This window comes from Symphalangus syndactylus, chromosome 4 (assembly GCF_028878055.3).
Source record: "Symphalangus syndactylus isolate Jambi chromosome 4, NHGRI_mSymSyn1-v2.1_pri, whole genome shotgun sequence".
In the NCBI taxonomy this organism is placed as follows: domain Eukaryota; kingdom Metazoa; phylum Chordata; class Mammalia; order Primates; family Hylobatidae; genus Symphalangus; species Symphalangus syndactylus.
The window spans coordinates 62,536,169-62,553,680 of NC_072426.2; the positions used below are offsets into that span (position 1 = coordinate 62,536,169).

The window sequence follows — 17,512 nt, forward strand, 5'->3', positions numbered from 1 at the left end:
AGGCTGGTTCAACATATGCAAATCAATAAATGTAATCCATCGCATAACCAGAGCCAATGACAAAAACCACATGATTATCTCAACAGATGCAGAAAAGGCCTTTGATAAAATTCAACACCCATTCTTGCTAAAAACTCCCAGTAAACTAGGTATTGATGGAACGTATCTCAAAATAATAAGAACTGCTTATGACAAACCCACAGTTATCACACTGAATAGGCAAACGCTGGAAGCATTCCCTTTGAAAACCGGCACAAGGCAAAGATGCCCTCTCTCACCACTCCTGTCCAACATAGTGCTGGAAGTTCTGGCCAGGGCAGTCAGGCAAGAGAAAGAAATAAAGGGTATTGAAATTAAAAGAGAGGAAATCAAATTGTCTCTGTTTGCAGATGAAATGATTGTATATTTAAAATCCCCATCGTCTTAGCCCAAAATCTCTTTGAGCTGATAAGCAACTTCAGCAAAGTCTCAGGATACAAAATCAATGTGCAAAAACCACAAGCATTCCTACACACCAATAATAGACAAACAGCCAAATCATGAGTGAACTCCCATTCACAATTGCTACAAAAAGAATAAAATACCTATGAATACAACTTACAAGGGATGTGAATGACCTCTTCAAGGAGAACTACAAACCACTGCTCAAGGAAATAAGAAAGGACACAAACAAATGGAAAAACATTCCATGCTCATGGATAGGAAGAATCAATATCGTGAAAATGGCCACACTGCCCAAAGTAATTTATAGATTCAATGCTATCCCCATCAAGCTACCATTGACTTTCTTCACAGAATTAGAAAAAAACTACTTTAAATTTATATGGATCCAAAAAACAGCCAGTATAGCCAAGACAATCCTAAGCAAAAAGAACAGCTGGAGGCATCATGCTACCTGATTTCAAACTATACTACAAGGCTACAGTAACCAAAACATCATGGTGCTGGTACCAAAACAGATATATAATCCTATTTTAAATTTTTTAAGGAACTTTGATGCTGTTTCCATAATAATGCCTTTACTAATTTACATTCCCACCAACAGTGTACAAGAGTTCCCTTTTTTTCCACATCCTTGCCAACATTTTTTTTTTTTTTTTGGTCTTTTTGCTAATAGCCATTCTGTCTGGGGTGAGGTGCCATCTCATTGTGGTTTTTATTTGCATTTCTCTGATTAGTACTGTTGACTATTTTTCCACATAATCTCAACGCAGGCATTCACAATGAGCTTCAGTTTATTAAAACATGTAAACTCTTACCGGCTTTAGTGTATTAATCCATATGGTATTACATTAATAAAATTTAAAATCAAGTGTCTAAGTAGTTAGAGATTCTATAGAACTTTGTATACCACTGAAAATGTCATTTTTCATTGTACATATTTTTTTCTTATTTAAGATTATTGAAGAAAGCCCAAACCTTAATATTTTCATTTCTCTCTGCTGGCCCTTATTAGTCAATGAGAAAAGACCTACAGAAAATTGTTTTCTTTCCCCTAAGTTTAAGCTTTTGTCATGACAGCATTATAAAATAGCTGAAGTCTTCTAGACAAATAGATAAATCTCCTAGATAAATATAAGTTAAGGAAAGAGTACACTTGGCTCTAAAGCTGGTAAGAAATCAAAGACTAATCTAATAGAGCAATGAAAGAGAGTGAACAAGTATTAGATTACATTTTAATGTAAACTGCACTTGAAGAATTCCAGTTGTTAGGTTAAGTTAATCAAGTTGCAAAATTTAAATACAAGAACAATTTAAATATATGCTATTGATAATAATTCAATTGATAATAATTGATAATAATTCAATTGATAATGATTCAAATATTAATCATCTTTAGTCATTTCTGAGTAACTTGGAAATTACCACAGATGATGATCATTTGGCAAGCATCTTGACTTTACCTCTGATATTTCATAATGACAGTTTCTTTCAGAAGTGTTAATAGCTAAAGAATTTTTTGGCAAAGATTTATATCTTCAGGCCACCAGCATTCTATGGTAGCTAGTTTGTTTTATATCTTTCTTCTGTATTTTGCAAATTTTGACCCTTTGCATCATCTAAGGACTAAATGAAAGAAGTCCTTCTAACAGTAGGTACTTCACTATTGGTTGCTTCTACTTTCATTAATTATATGTTAATTTGCAGTTTAAATTTTTAAAGAAATAATCAGGAACTCCTCTTTGATATCTATCTGTCACTAAATATTAAGGACATAAAAAATAAATCATTTCAATAAAATCGTTTGTGTTGATAGTTTTGAATATATAAAATGAAACTTTCTATTTTTATTTTCTATGGATAGAAACCTGTTCTGTGGAACACTTTGTCTTGTCTGTGGGTTTCAATTTGAAGGTAGATGGGTAAGAACACTGGCATTTCTTCGTATTGCTGTTACTAAAAGATACAGGTATATATGGGACTTTCTTTTACTACCGAAGTAGAGCCGGGAGGCACAGCACAGCAAATCATAAAGGGAAAAACACAGTTCATTGCAAAAATTGAGTTTATCTACCACTGAAAGTCTGTCCTAACCACAAGGGAATTTAAACCAAATGTCCAAAGGAGTCTCAAAATGTCGAACCTGATACTTAAACCATGAGCCATTCTCTGGTGTTTATCCAATGTGATTCTTACACTGACCCCTGGATATTAGAAGGACCCCATGCCCTTGTGGAAGCCTTTCCACATGCTTTCATTATTAAATGAGTTTGTTTAGCTCTGACTTCAATTGTGATAGTAAATAGTATTTCCTACGTTAAAAAGTGAGGATGAACTCTGGGTGGAAATAGTCAGCACATGAATGTCTCCAGTGATTTTCCAGTTTGAGAAGGGAGTGTGAATATTAAAAGAACTTACAGATGTGTTGGGCCTAATTTTTAAAAACTCCTTGCTCATCATTTCAAGGGCACATTTTATTTTACTAGCGCCCTTTGATTTTAACAAATTCTATGGAGTCTGTTTCATTAGTTTTCTCTTTAAAAATCATTTCTTCCAGGAGAAATCCTCAAACACATGAAAAATTTGTATTCAATTCAAGCTCCAAGCGTTGTGTGGAACAACACTTCAGAGACCACTCGGAAGCATCCGAAGCTTCAGACCCTGAAAATGTTGTGGTCCGCTTGCTTAACTAGATTGGCTACAGGAAGCGTGTTACACCTGTGCTCTGCCGTCTGCGCTGATTGCCTTTTAGCTTCTGAGTGCAATTCAAGGTGATCATTTTAATCTCTAAGGCCCTGTATGGCTTGGGACCCAGTTATCCGATAAATTGCCTCTTTCCCTGGGCATGGCAATTAATATCAGCCAGAGTGCTGCTACTCACAGTTCCCTGTTCTTAAACTAAGGAACTGAAGGCAGGAGAGTGAGTGTGTGTACAGGAGGCACACCCCTGAATGTGGAAGACACACATCATTGGCACTTCCTTTCAGGTGAACAAGCATATGTATTATGCATATGGACTTTGCCATCAAAGTTTCTAACTGGCAGTCTAATTTTTGATAATCAGTTTTTAGATTATTTTCAGCACCTCACATATAATTTTCTCTTTTTAAATATGACTAACATTTTGCTTTGAGAATATATTCATAACTTCAGTGGATGAGTCACACTTTTTAAATTAAAAGTCCCTGCATTATTTAAATTCTCAGAAGCATAAATTATGACTGGATTCAATAGAAAGGTGAAGTATTTAATAATAACTGTGAAGAAACACATTAATTCAAAAAATCATTTATCAAAGTCTCACTATGTGTCAAGCATTTTTAAGCACAAAGACACAGATATAAAACACATTTATATGAAAAAAATACTGTTCAGAATAACTGGTGTACAAAGTTAATGTTTACTACTTTCCTCTAATACGAAATTAGAAATGGCATTTGACAAAAATTAATAACATTGTCTAGTCACACAAGCATATAAATCTAAACACTGGTAATAATGGACTTATTTGACCTTGTGTGTTAAGATTACACATGAATTGGTGATATTGCTTCAAATTTGTCCAAATCTAGGTACCTTCACAAAAAGAAATGCATTAGAAGACTGCAAATTACTTTCAGAATTCGAGTGACAACAAAATATTCTATTTTAGCAAAAACAGGAATTTGGAAAAATCTCCAAATCTCAGAAAATACTACAGGAAAATCTCTCAAGGTGCTTTTCTCAGAATGGATTAATTCCAACTGTTTTTAGATACTGCACTATTCTACTTTAGATTCAGATATTAGAGAGTGAGGCAAAGGAAAACACCAAAACATTTGCTACAGAATGTAGAAACAAGATAAATTTGTCCATTTAAAATTGGCAGGTGAGAGCGCTCTCTAATGGTTTTAATATTTCTCTAGTCCCTGTCATAGAAACTAGCTCTACTTGTTCCCCAACTGCAGGCTAAGCTTCAACCTAAACCTTCTAAATAAATTTTGGCTCTAGTTTGGGAGGATATTGAATTTATTACTTAACATTCTGGCCTTGCTGCTGTGGTCCCCATAATTGAATTTCTGCACCATATACAAGTTTTCAGTGACAGGATCTTCTGCTTTAGCCCCAAGTCTTTTAGTCATTAGAGGCCCGACAATTATTATTGAACCTTCACCACTCTAAAAGTATTCTCAGAGCACTTCCATTATTTGCCTAATTCATCTCTACTAGTTGATTATCTTACTTTTGATCAAAAGGACGTGGGCATTGAATTTTGTTTTGACTTTGATTAATAGTACTTAACACTCCTGTTCTCTTCTCTCTGCCCGCTTTTTTCCTTGGACTTTCTTCTGGTTAAAAATCCAGTTCATGGACTCTTACTGGTGGATACATTTTTAAAAACCTAGTTTTCATTGGTGTATGTATTCTTCTCTTTTGATTTTGTTTTGTAAATGTGGCCATCTAATCACCCAAAGCTTTATTAGTCACTGGGGGTCTTCCTCCAGATTTTTCCCCCCAGTATAGCTTTCTCTTTTCTCCCCATGTACCAGTTATGATACTTCTAAAATTAATTAAGTCATACCCACTGATTAAATCGACAAGTTCTTATTGAGTATCTCTACATAGATATATACCTGTTAATGAAAAGGATGAATTCAAACTTTTAAATTGCTTATGGTCAAGTGAAGAAATGACACAGAGTGAATGCAGGACTTAAAAAACAGTGCAAAGTTATTCTACCTAATTTAGTGCCAAAATAAGAGATATAGACACAAATACTACAGAGATTCAGAGAAGAGAGAATGTTATATGGACGTGCTTAGATAGGGAAGGAAAAGACGAGATTTGATCTTGAAGCTAAAGTGAGGATCGAACCTGAGCAAATAGGTTGAAGGTAGATGAGGGAGGGATACCTGAAAAAAATATTTATAGTATGAGTTTATTGGATTTGTTCAGTCAGAGAACAATGTTAAAATTGTTTGAAGCCAAGAGCTAAATCATTGGAAGAACAACTGGGAGATACATTTGCAAATGGAAAGTGGTATCATTGTGAAGGCCATGGCTTTTCAATTTCTGTCTAGTTACTGCATCTTTCTGAACAAGCTGAAATTATGATATATTATGTAATTCTGTTTTTGAAAAGTTTGGCATGGAGAGTGGAAGGAAAATGAAAACAAAGTAATTTTTTTTGTAAGACTGACGAGACTGCACATTTTAGTATTTTTTTTCTGATTATTAAAAGATGTGGATCAATGTAGAAAATATAGCAAAGTTGAGGGACTGTTGTGGGGTGGGGGGAGGGGGGAGGGACAGCATTAGGAAATACACCTAATGCTAAATGACGAGTTAATGGGTGCAGGAAATCAACATGGCACATGGATACATATGTAACAAACCTGCACATTGTGCACATGTACCCTAAAACCCTAAAGTATAATAATAATAAAAAAAAAAAAAAAGAAAATATAGCAAAGTTGAAAAATATCTAAAACCCTTTTGTTCTTACAGCTGAGAAATAGGCCTTGTTAATTAAACAAAGGCATTATAGTTTTTAAAAATACTTCTTTATATAAAGTTGTTTGTCATTATCATTATATCATAAGCATCTTCTCATTTTTTGTGTTTTTTTTTTGTTTTTTGTTTGTTTTTTGTTTTTTTTAATTATACTTTAGGGTACATGTGCACAATGTGCAGGTTTGTTACATATGTATCCATGTGCCATGTTGATTTCCTGCACCCATTAACTCGTCATTTAGCATTAGGTATATCTCCTAATGCTGTCCCTCCCCCCTCCCCCAACCCCACAACAGTCCTCGGAGTGTGATGTTCCCCTTCCTGTGTCCGTGAGTTCTCATTGTTCAATTCCCACCTATGAGTGAGAACGTGCGGTGTTTGGTTTTTTGTCCTTGCGATAGTTTACTGAGAATGATGCATCTTCTCATTTTTTAGGACTTTGAGATATATAAGTCCTTAATCTGAAACTGTCCATCTCCTCTATGAATATACAACTTCTCTCAATAACTGAGAATCTCTTTACTGCATATATTCATCACCTAGAGTTCTGCTTTCCTTGTTTTTTAAAAATATTTGCAGCATTTTAAAACCACGTGCAATATTGCAATTTACCAGTAACTGTTAAAATCTAGTAAGAACACTGAATTATCAGCTTTAAAATGATAAGTTTTATGGTATATGAATCACATCCCAATAAAGCTGTTGGAAAAAGATCCAGTAAACTCTCTTCCTGTTTCAAATATATTCCTGTTGTAGCAATTTCTGTAAAATATTTAAAAATGCAAAAATTCTATAAACATTTTCCAGTTGCATTGGAGCAGTTAAAATTTGAGCTTTACTCAGATTTATGTCTTTTTGTTTTTCAGGATAAATGGAGGAGATTTTTAAGTGGTTTCTGAAAGCTTTTTCTCTTGGGATCATGGAATTTAAGTGTGTATTCTCATAATATGACATGTACTAAGGTTGACATCAGAAGAGAACAATTCTAGTTGCATGCTGTGTGACTCTGAAATATCATTTAGTCTTCTGACCTTCAGTTCTTTAAACTGCAGAGAGAACTTTATAAAGCATTCTCTGATTTTTACCAGTCCTCTACTTTGAATTTGCATTGCTTGAGAAGTACCTGCCTAATGAATGACAGCTACTCATGAATGTGATTAAGCCAGTGTTAAAGTCAAAACTAGACATAAAAAATGAAGAGACACTAGGTTTATAAATGACTCCTAGAAAAATAAAATGGAATATATAAATCTATATCTGTGGAATAATTTTCTAAAATTATATAGTTTCTTAACTGTTACTTTCTCTTTTTAAATACAAATTCAAAATTTTATTTTCTTCATAATAAAACAAAAGATGGCAGAACTGGATTACTTGGCCCTTTCTCTCCTTATCTCCTCCCAGTTCAAAATACTTACATCATTTAATAGCCAGCATTCCCTTAGATCTGCAGTTGGGCTCAACGCACTCAAGCCTTAGCCCAATCTTCTTTGTAGTTTTAGTCTTTTTCTGGAAAATTGTCTTAGTCTGCCCGCCATAGCCACGCTGCTTCCTGTCATAACGCTGCTTTCCCTGGGCATACAGAAAATCCTTCCTCTTCTTGTACCATGTCATTTTCTGGGGTTGGTGCTTGCACACTTCGTACAGAAAGTCTGGAGGGTTTTTGGAATGTTCGCCATGTTTATGGAGTGTTATCAGCACTGTTATTACTCTCAATTGTATAATTTATAGTTTAAAACATTTGAAGTTCATTTAAAATCAGGATGTACATTTATTTTTCTATAGAGTAGCTATTTTTTAATTATTTTGACATCATAGCAAGGAACAAAATATCTCCCCTGGACTTTCAAAGAGAACTGAGAGCAGATGATAACCTGATTTGCCTTCCCGTTCTTTAAAAACAACAGAATGATGTTTCATGAGTTCTTAGAGACTAAAAATCACACAGTATAGAAACTTAGGGTCCACACTTCCACTATTACGTGTTCCACTATATTGTGCTGCTTAAAACCTAGATTTAAAATTAATTTAGTGGAATGGTCTACGACATGGATTAATTTCCAAACATGAATCCTCATAAAAGGAATGCATGCTCTTGAAAATAGTGCTGTTAAAAGAATGTAAGTTTTCAAAAAAAGATTTTATAAAGTTCTGAAGACACTGAAACTATATCAGGTCTGCAGGCACCTGTTCCCATCTTACACACTGCATGCATGTCATAGTTGGGTAGTCTCAGTCATCCAATGTCATGACTGTCAGGACAAAAAAGAACATCAGTGAACAATGATAATTTTTGACTATTAACACTCGTTATGTTTATAAGACAAGTTACCAAGTGCTAACTATTGGTAATTATTAAATTTTTATAAATATAAAGTAAAAATGAGGTCTTGTCTACTTCAGTGACAGAGTAGCAGTATCTTATTTTGTTCCAAATTATGGTTGGTTGCTGTTTGCTACATTTAATTGATATCTAGACTACATAGACTTATATACATACATTTACATGCCACAGATACACACATATATGTATGAATAGATGAATAATACTGGTAGTATTGGCATTTGAAGAGAGATGTAGGATATTTTTAAGATTGGAATTCCTAACTTAACTTACGGATATCCAATTTCCCAGCATAATTCATGTATGACTATGGCATAAAGTTATGAAAAATTCTTCTGGTTAACTAAAATGTACTAATTGCCATAAATTTAAGCATTTATGCATTCATTTAGGAGAGTTTATTTAGAAGCTTAGAAGTCAGTTGGACCTGCTAATAATCACCTTAAGTAATTTTTTAGGACATTTTTAATTAATTCAGAAGTGTTAAAACATGTGGTTACTACCTTAATTTTATTTTAATTTAATGTCTCTCCTCTAGAACTTCTCTTTTCTAAAATAAATTATATTTAACTTTTTAGAAAATTTATTTTGTTTCGGGGGTACATGTGCATGTTGGTTCTATAGATAAATTGTGTGTCATGGGGTTTTGGTGTACAGATTATTTCATCACGCAGATAAAAAGGCATATAATACTCGACAAGTAGTTTTTTAATCCTTACCCTCCTCCTACCCTCCATCCTCAAGTAGGCCCCAGTGTCTATTGTTCTCTTCTTGGTGTCCATGTGTACTTAATGTTTAGCTCTCCCTTATAAGTAAGATCACGTGGTGTTTGGTTTTCTGTTCCTGTGTCAGTTTGCTTAGGATAATGGCCTCTAGCTCCATCCATATTGCTAAAAAGAACATGATCTTGTTCCTTTTTATGGCTGTATGGCTGCATAGTAGTCTGTGGTGTGTTATGTACCACAGTTTCTTTATCCAATCTACCACTGATGGACATTTAGGTTGATTCGGTGTCTGTGCTATTGTAAATAGTGCTGCTATGAACATATGTGTGCATGTGTATTTATAGCAGAACAATTTGTATTCCTTTGGGTATATACGCAATAATAAAATTGCTGGGTTGAATGGTAGTTCTAAGTTCTTTGAAAAATTGCCAAACTGCTTTCCACAGTAGCTGAACTAATTTACATTTCCATCAGCAATGTATAAGTGTTTCCCTTTATTTGCAACCTTGCCAGCATCTGTAATTTTTTGACTTTTTAATAATAGACATACTGAATGGTGTGAGATGATATCTTATTGTGGTTTTGATTTGCATTTCTCTAATTATTAGTGATGTTGAGCATTTTTCATATGCTTGTTGGCCATATGTCTTCTTATGAAAAGTGTCTGTTTATGTCCTTTGCCTACTTTTTAATGGGTTTTTTGTTTGTTTGTTTTGCTTGTTGGTTTGTTTAAATTCCTTATAGATTTTGGACATTAGACTTTTGTCAGATGCATTGTTTGCAAACATTTTCTCCCTTTCTGTGGGCCATCTATTTGTTGACAGTTTCTTCTGCTGTGCAGAAGCTCTTTAGCTTAATTAGATTCCGTTTGTCAATTTTTGTTTTTGTTGCAATTGCTTTTGTCATCTTTGTCATAAAATCACTGCCAGGGTGTATGTCTAGAATGGTATTTCCTAGATGGTTTTCTTCAAGGGTTTTTATAGTTTTAGGTTTTACACTTAAGTCTTTAATCCATCTTGAGTTGATTTTTGTATATGGTGTAAGGAAGGGGTCCAGCTTTAATCTTCTGCATATGGCTAGTCAGCTGTCAAAGCAACATTTATTAAATAGGGAGTCCTTTCCCCACTGATTGTCTTTGTCACCTTTGTTGAAGATCAGATAGTTGTAGGTGTACAGCTATGCTTAACTGAAAGTATGTCAATCACTTATAGTATTCTGGCAATAAATTTGTAAAAATATATGTATTGACTCTGAATCCTAATTAAAGGTTTAAGTTACAACGAAAATTCTTTTAAAAAAAGGAACAGTTAACATGAACTATCACTTACAAAGCTTCCCACTATATTCCTACCTAGCTGTATGTAGTTCATATCATATGATGTATGTAATTTAGTTGTGTTTTTGTCCCAATGAAGTCTGAAAGAATTTAATGCAATAACATTTATGGTTTAGATTATGTCCTTATTATGGGTTACTAAGAATATAATGTGTTTATCCATATATATTTTGAAATTACACCCCATAAATATTGTACTATGTATACAAATTCCATCAGTGGATGAGACGTCCTTTTTCACAATCTTGTTAAAGTATTAACTCCTAAAAATCTTTCCACATCAATTTGTTGGAAATTGATTTAATTTTTAATTAAAATATCTTTTACTACTCTTGATAAAAATTATTTTTACCACTGTCCCTCTTCTCTATTTCTCCTTGTCTTGGTTCCTTCTTTCTGACATAGCATTACCTTTATATTATAATTTGATATTCTAAGTGGTATCACTTTTCGTATTGCAAATATTTATGAGATGATACCAAAAATAACCAGAGTTTAAAAAATCATTATAAAGATGTATTTATGTCAGAACTAAGTTTATTTGGTCAGACCCATTGATTAGGAAATGTATATTTGGCACTTGATGTTAGTAGACATTTTTTTCTTCTGAAATTTCTAATTATCTTTGTTTTATCTCATTTACAAAAAGAAGTATATAGCTGTACTCTATCAAACACATTATTCCTTAATTATATCAGTTGCTAATTGAATCTACTTGTTTCTGAGAATATTCATTTCAGAGCTTCTGACTTTCTGCTTTAATACTGACAGAATTTTGCCTTTTAGAACTGATATAATCTGTCATTTACATCTTATTTATTAGAAAGTCAGGAAATATCTGAAGTAATATCAAGAAATAGAGGTTTTAATACATTATTTAAGATTATAAATACTGAAGTAAAAATGAAAAGTAAAAAGTGTCTGCATACTTTTTCTAGAAGGAATGTAGTAGTGTAAGGGAGTAAAATTAATCACTTCTTAATGCAGGTGAAACTACTGATAATATTTAAATTGAAATATTTGGAAATGAAGGCATAAGCATACTATTTTGAATTATTTAAATAACTACTAAGAGAAAAAAAAAAGTGATTAAATGTGTTTCTCTCCAGGAAAAAGACTGAGGATGTACGAGAAACTTTTACTTGCTATTGTCTAAATATTTATATTTTCAGAATGTTGTCACAATCTCTTTAAAACTATAATATTAATAAAAGCACTTTGGAAAAGAAAAATATAATCTTTGTCATAAAGTAATTTTATCATAGGACAAAATATCTAAAATTTTTTTTTTTTTTTTTAGCAAATGGCAAGTTAAAGAATATATATTTTACTAGGGAAAGTCTACATCACATCACAGTAACAATTATGTATAGAAGGCCACTTAGGTAACTGGAAGTATAATTAGGGTTCAAGATTTAGCAGTGTACAAGACACACATGTATCTTCCCCTCATAAGCATCATAGTCTAGAAGAGTCTACAGACAAGAAAAGAAGTATACAGGCTACCTTAGGGAATAAAGAGGACCTTACTCTGAAAAGAAATACTTGAGAGGACTATAAATGTAGATTTGAAAAGGCAGGAACACTTCACAAGAACAGCCATTTAATCTAAAGGCTGTAAAAAGACAAATGATACCCAAAATGACACTTTTCACATACTTCCATCCTTACCTCAATGCACTGTCCTTTATGTCTAATTTTTCAACTAAGTATCAGAAAACTATCCCTCCTCCCCATGAAATGAAATCAACAGAACACATACACAAGGAAACACATTTTAAAAGCTTTCTGCATTTACACTGAGGACCAATCAGATTTAGCATCCTAAAGCCTCACATTAAGATCCCTTGGAGCCCTAGACAGTGAAAATGTCATGGTACTACACCCATAAACCATTATTCAATTTCCAGTAAGAACAATACTGTTGATCATGCTGTGTGGGAAACTACCATAAAACCTCATCAGCCAGCCACATTCAGTATTTATTTAGATGTTTATCCAGACAGCTGGAGGTCAGCTGATTTAAGCCTGGTGCAGCTGCATGGCTCTGCCAGTTTCAGCTGGCACTGCTCAAGTGTGTTAAGTTGAACCCAGATGATCTGGAAAGGGCTCCATGTGACCAGTTCGGCTAGGCTCCATGTGTTTCTCATGCTTCTTCTGGGACCAGCAGGCTAGCCCAAGCTTCTTATTTTTAAGTTGATGGCAGAAACCTAAGAAGGAGCCATGGAACAAGAAAGGACTCTTAAAGCCTGGCCCATCAGTCTTGTCTTATTCATTTGACCAAAGCAAGCCTGGTGGCTAAATCTGAAGCCAACAAGTAGAAAAATATACTCTGCCCCCTCAGTGAGAGAATCTGAAAAGTCACAGAGTATGGAGATAGTGAAGAATGAAGAATTGAGACGTTCAATGCAAGTATACAAATACTAAAACACATGTTAGTTGTAAGAAGGGTCAGGCACCATGGCTCATGAGTGTAATTCAAGCACTTTGGGAGGCTGAGGCCAGTGGATCATTTGAGCTCAGGAGTTCGAGACCAGCCTGGGCAACATGTTGAGACCATGTCTCTTAATAATAATAATAGTGAAGATTAGGGCGAAGTGTGGTGGCTTATGCCTGTAATCCCAGCATTTCGGGAGGCCAAGGGGGACAGATCACCTGAGGTCAGTAGTTCAAAACCAGCCTGGCCAATACGGCAAAACCCTGTCTCTACTAAAAATGCAAAAATTAGCCTGATGTGGTGGCAGGCGCATGAAATTCCAGCTACTCAGGAGGCTGAGGCAGGAGAATCGCTTGAACTCAGGAGGCAGAGGTTGCAGTGAGCTGGGATCATGCCATTGCACTCTAGCCTGGGCGACAGTGAGACTCCATCTCAAAAAAAAAAAAAAAAAAAGATTATTTGTAAGAATGTCCTATATATTTTTTTTTTATTATATCCATGCCATACCTTTTTTGAAATAACAAACATCAAAATATTTTTGGAAGATCTTGTTTCCCTGGTGGTCCTAAGCATACGCTGTCAGTCTTGTGGGTTACCCTACACTGCAACCCTTAGATTTTGTTTTCAACTGGTTTTATGGAGTTAAATGCATTGATAATCACAAATATGACCTGAATACCAAACAAACCTGATAAAAGAAAATAATATATCACAGGTATACTTATAAGAAGAGTGTTTAGTGGCTTTGTATCAAAAGTATCACATAAACTACCAATTTATGTCTATAAATAAAATATGATAATACCTATTAGTATGATATTGAAAAATAAAGCCAACTGAGGAATTCCTGGTAGATGATAGATAATAAGTAAATGTTTGTGACTGTTGTTGACCTCTAGTTCTGTGGAATCTGAAGCAAATTATTTAGCCTGTCTTAGCTTTAGTTTTCTCTTCTGTAAAACTGAGATATTGGTAATGTCTGTTTTATGAGGTGTTATGAGAATTATATTAGTGAATCTGTAAGACGATTAGAAGCGTGCCTAGAACATACTAAGCACTCATTCAATGTTAGTTCTTATTATTAGAATTATTATTACTTATGTTATTATTGAAGTAGACTTAAAATAGTATATGATGAACATATAATGAGCAAGAACAACTAGCAATCTCTTGGATTATAAATCTTTAAAAAATTTCATGCCTAATGTTTAATTTCCTTTATGACAGTTATTAAAATATGCAAAATCATTTATTGTTTTATTATCCAAAAGAAATTATTCAGCATGAATTACATACAGTGTCCATGCCAGGGAGTGAATTGCTTAATTTTAAAAAGTTAATATATGGTCTGTAAATGTTACATGTTTACAATCTAGATACAGATAAAATAGATATGTGTTTGAAACATTAACTAACAAAACAGACATGCAATTAATTACAAAATTATATTTTATTTAGTATATTTTCTAAAAATTAAAATGAGAGAAGATAAATAGTCAGAGAAGTAGCTAGATGGGGATAAAGCAGAAATGTAAATCTGAATTGGGATAAATGGTTTTGAGTGTAAAGGGCACTCCAGAAGCTGACTAGCAGGCTTGAGTTCAAGAGGCAGTGAGGAAACTGGATTGGAAATAGGACTTTTGTTTAGGTTATGATGATAGATTAATTGAGAAGGATAAAGTAGGGCCAGATTCAGAAAAATTTTGACTATGAAGAATTTGAGTATCATGATTAAACCCAAAAGTTAACCATTAGTCAATTTATTCTTAGTTTTAAAAATATTTCAGTCATTATTTTTATATATACAAACCTAATTAATTATGTATACAACTAAAGTAACCAATACAGCAATAACTTTCACACACTCATATAGCACTATGAAACCATGGGGAATCTTGAATATTAATGGGAAATTAAGACATTAATTTTTTTTTGAAGTTAGAACCCATTTGAACTGGATTTTCACTCCAAGTGATGACTACTTGAACTCTTCTTGACTTCAGAATAACTACAAAGATGGCCAAATCTGACATTTCACTTTCATTATTGTATTAATGTCTTGTATTATTTTTACAAGTCTGTATTATCATAATAAAAAGGAAAGGGAGCAGTTGACTGAGACCATGTGTGAAAACCAATACAGAATCACTGGTTCCAAAAGTCTGGGCTGGTAGTATAGAGAACAAAAACTGGAATAAAGAAAAACTATTTGAAGTATATGATGAGGACCTGGTAAGACTGAGTAAAGAAACTTATAGTGGGTTGTTTACTAAATTTGCTTCGTAAGTGTGAAATTTAAATGCTAGCATTTATAAAGTTATTTCTAAAATTGTGTACTTTTTAAATTACTAATCAATTAATCTTATAGTAAATGCTTCTTGCTTAGGCATTATATGCCTAGGGCACTGATGAGCAATGTGTGGATTGTGTCAGAACTCAAGAGGATATGGTCTAGTTCTTGATTTCTGGGTGAAGTAACTGACACATTACAAAATATTAAATTCTTAGCATTGATGCTAAGTGTCATAGTAACTCCTAGAAGGGAGAGATCAGAGTGGTCAGAATGGTCGAAAACAATTTCTGGAGAGAGTGGAAACTTGATATATACCTTAAAATATTTAAGATATAAATGTATGGAAATGAAATGTGAGAGTCATATTGGGATAGAAAAATCAATAAAAATGTAGGAATGAGTAGGATGTGTTCTGCTATTAGAAGAAATGTATCTCAATTCAAGAAGCATAAACATATTGAATGAGTTCACTGGATTCAGATAATAGAGACACTGAAAACCGGTCAAAAGACTTTGAACCTAGTATTGAAGAATACAGAGAGAGCAGTGATCAAATAAGGAAGACAGTGTTATAAGGAGGTAAGTCTGGCAGTGGTGGACAGACTATTTTGAAAGAGAGGATTGGATGGCAGGGAGAGAATTAAGAGGATATTTGCATAAGCTAGATAAAGGGATGGTCTAGACCACAGAGGAAGAAGAGAAATAGATATTTTCAAGGAAAAAAGTTGGAGAAATTAATAAAGGCCAAAAGAAAAAAAATCTTATCAACATGAAAAGAACTCAGATAATTGGAAAATGGCACAAACTTGGGGAATACGAATGTGAGGGTCACAGAAAATATGCAGCACTGGAGGGAACTGTTGGACATTTACATAAATAAAAAACTATTGTAAATCAGGACTTAAAGTGGAGATGAGTGACCAGTGCTGGAATTAGGAAGTGCAGAACAAACTGAAAAAGATTGGAAAGCCAACACTGTAAAACCTGTTATATTTATGTTTAAATCTGCTTCTTTTGTCAATCAGTTTTGGATGATAAAATCCTGATTTTCAGGACACATTAAGTACATAGTACATCTTTTTGACTTTAAAATAGACATTCCATATTACTATATTAGGAAATGCACACAAAAAGGCATAGGAAAAGAAAATTGTCAAATGTCAAATTCAAACAATTGATTTTTCCTGTTAAATAGTATAAGAGCTAATGTTTATATCGCTGGAGTTCTAACTACTTTATAGATATTAACCCATTTAGTCCTCACAACAACCCTGAGACATATATTGTCTCCATTTTTATGGATATAGAAACAGGCACAAATAATTTAAGTAACTTGCCCAAAGTCACCCTGCAATTAATTAAGTGGCAGAGCTGGGATTCAAAGGCAAGTAGTCTGGCACCATTTTGTTGTCTTAATGACTCCATCATACTTTTTCTGGAACAATGATTGTTAATTATGAAACTTATCTAATTTCTTAACATGTTAACATGTCAACACAAAACAAGATTAATCATAAAAGTTTCAATTATGCAGGATTTAAATTGTATCAAAAACATCAGAATAATTGTTTTTAATTTTATTATTTTTATTCTATGTATGGCTCATACAATGACCAGTTTATCCCAAGATATCATATAACTTCAACAATGTAAAAATCAGCACTCTCAAATGGTTATCAAATCAAATATCATTTTGCGTTAAGATTCTGTTCTACATTAATTTTTCAAAGAAACTAGAAATGCATATTTGTTATTTCACGTTATAAATGTTGACAAAATAGATAATAACATTATATTCTGTCTAATTTGACAACAAGAACAAAATAAAGCCCTACAATAGAGTCTTACATCAAAGTCATCTGCTGATGTTTATGTTTCCAGATTAGTTTTGAGGGGAAGTTTTAGGTCTTTTTCCACATTTGTTTTTAAAATTACCATCATTACTACATTTCACTTCATTTATATCTAATGTTAGCAACATTCATTGAAGAAGAAATAAAAAGTCTAGGAAGATTATTTCAATCCATTGTTTTATACATTCCTTAGTCATAGAGGGCTGTTTTATCTCAGAACAAGTACAGTGCACTGTTTGTAATTATGGAGGCATCTCAGTGGAATTACAAGCACCAAGAGAGAGAAAGCACTGTGATCTGGCTATGATTGAGAAAGATAGACTACTTCAGTGAAAATTCAGTCCCCTTAGAAACTAAAAATATTCTGAGTTTTGAACTAACAGTAAAAATGTAGAGTTAGAGAGGAATTGCTTAATCTTGAAATGACATTCTCTTTCTGAAAAGTACAGATTTCAAGCATTTTTATAAAGAGGACTTTCTTAACATCAAATAACTCCTACAAACACTTATTTTGATGAGTTAAGTGTAAATGAATCAGCCTATGTGGATTACATTTTCTTTGACATGCTTAAAGATTTACATAGCTAGGG

The 17,512-nt window shown here is 33.4% G+C and overlaps 1 pseudogene; it reads right to left on the reverse strand.

The window, feature by feature from the left end:
- Positions 1 to 4,881: 4,881 nt before the first annotated feature.
- Positions 4,882 to 7,613, reverse strand: LOC129480085 (large ribosomal subunit protein eL42-like; annotated as a pseudogene).
- Positions 7,614 to 17,512: the final 9,899 nt, after the last annotated feature.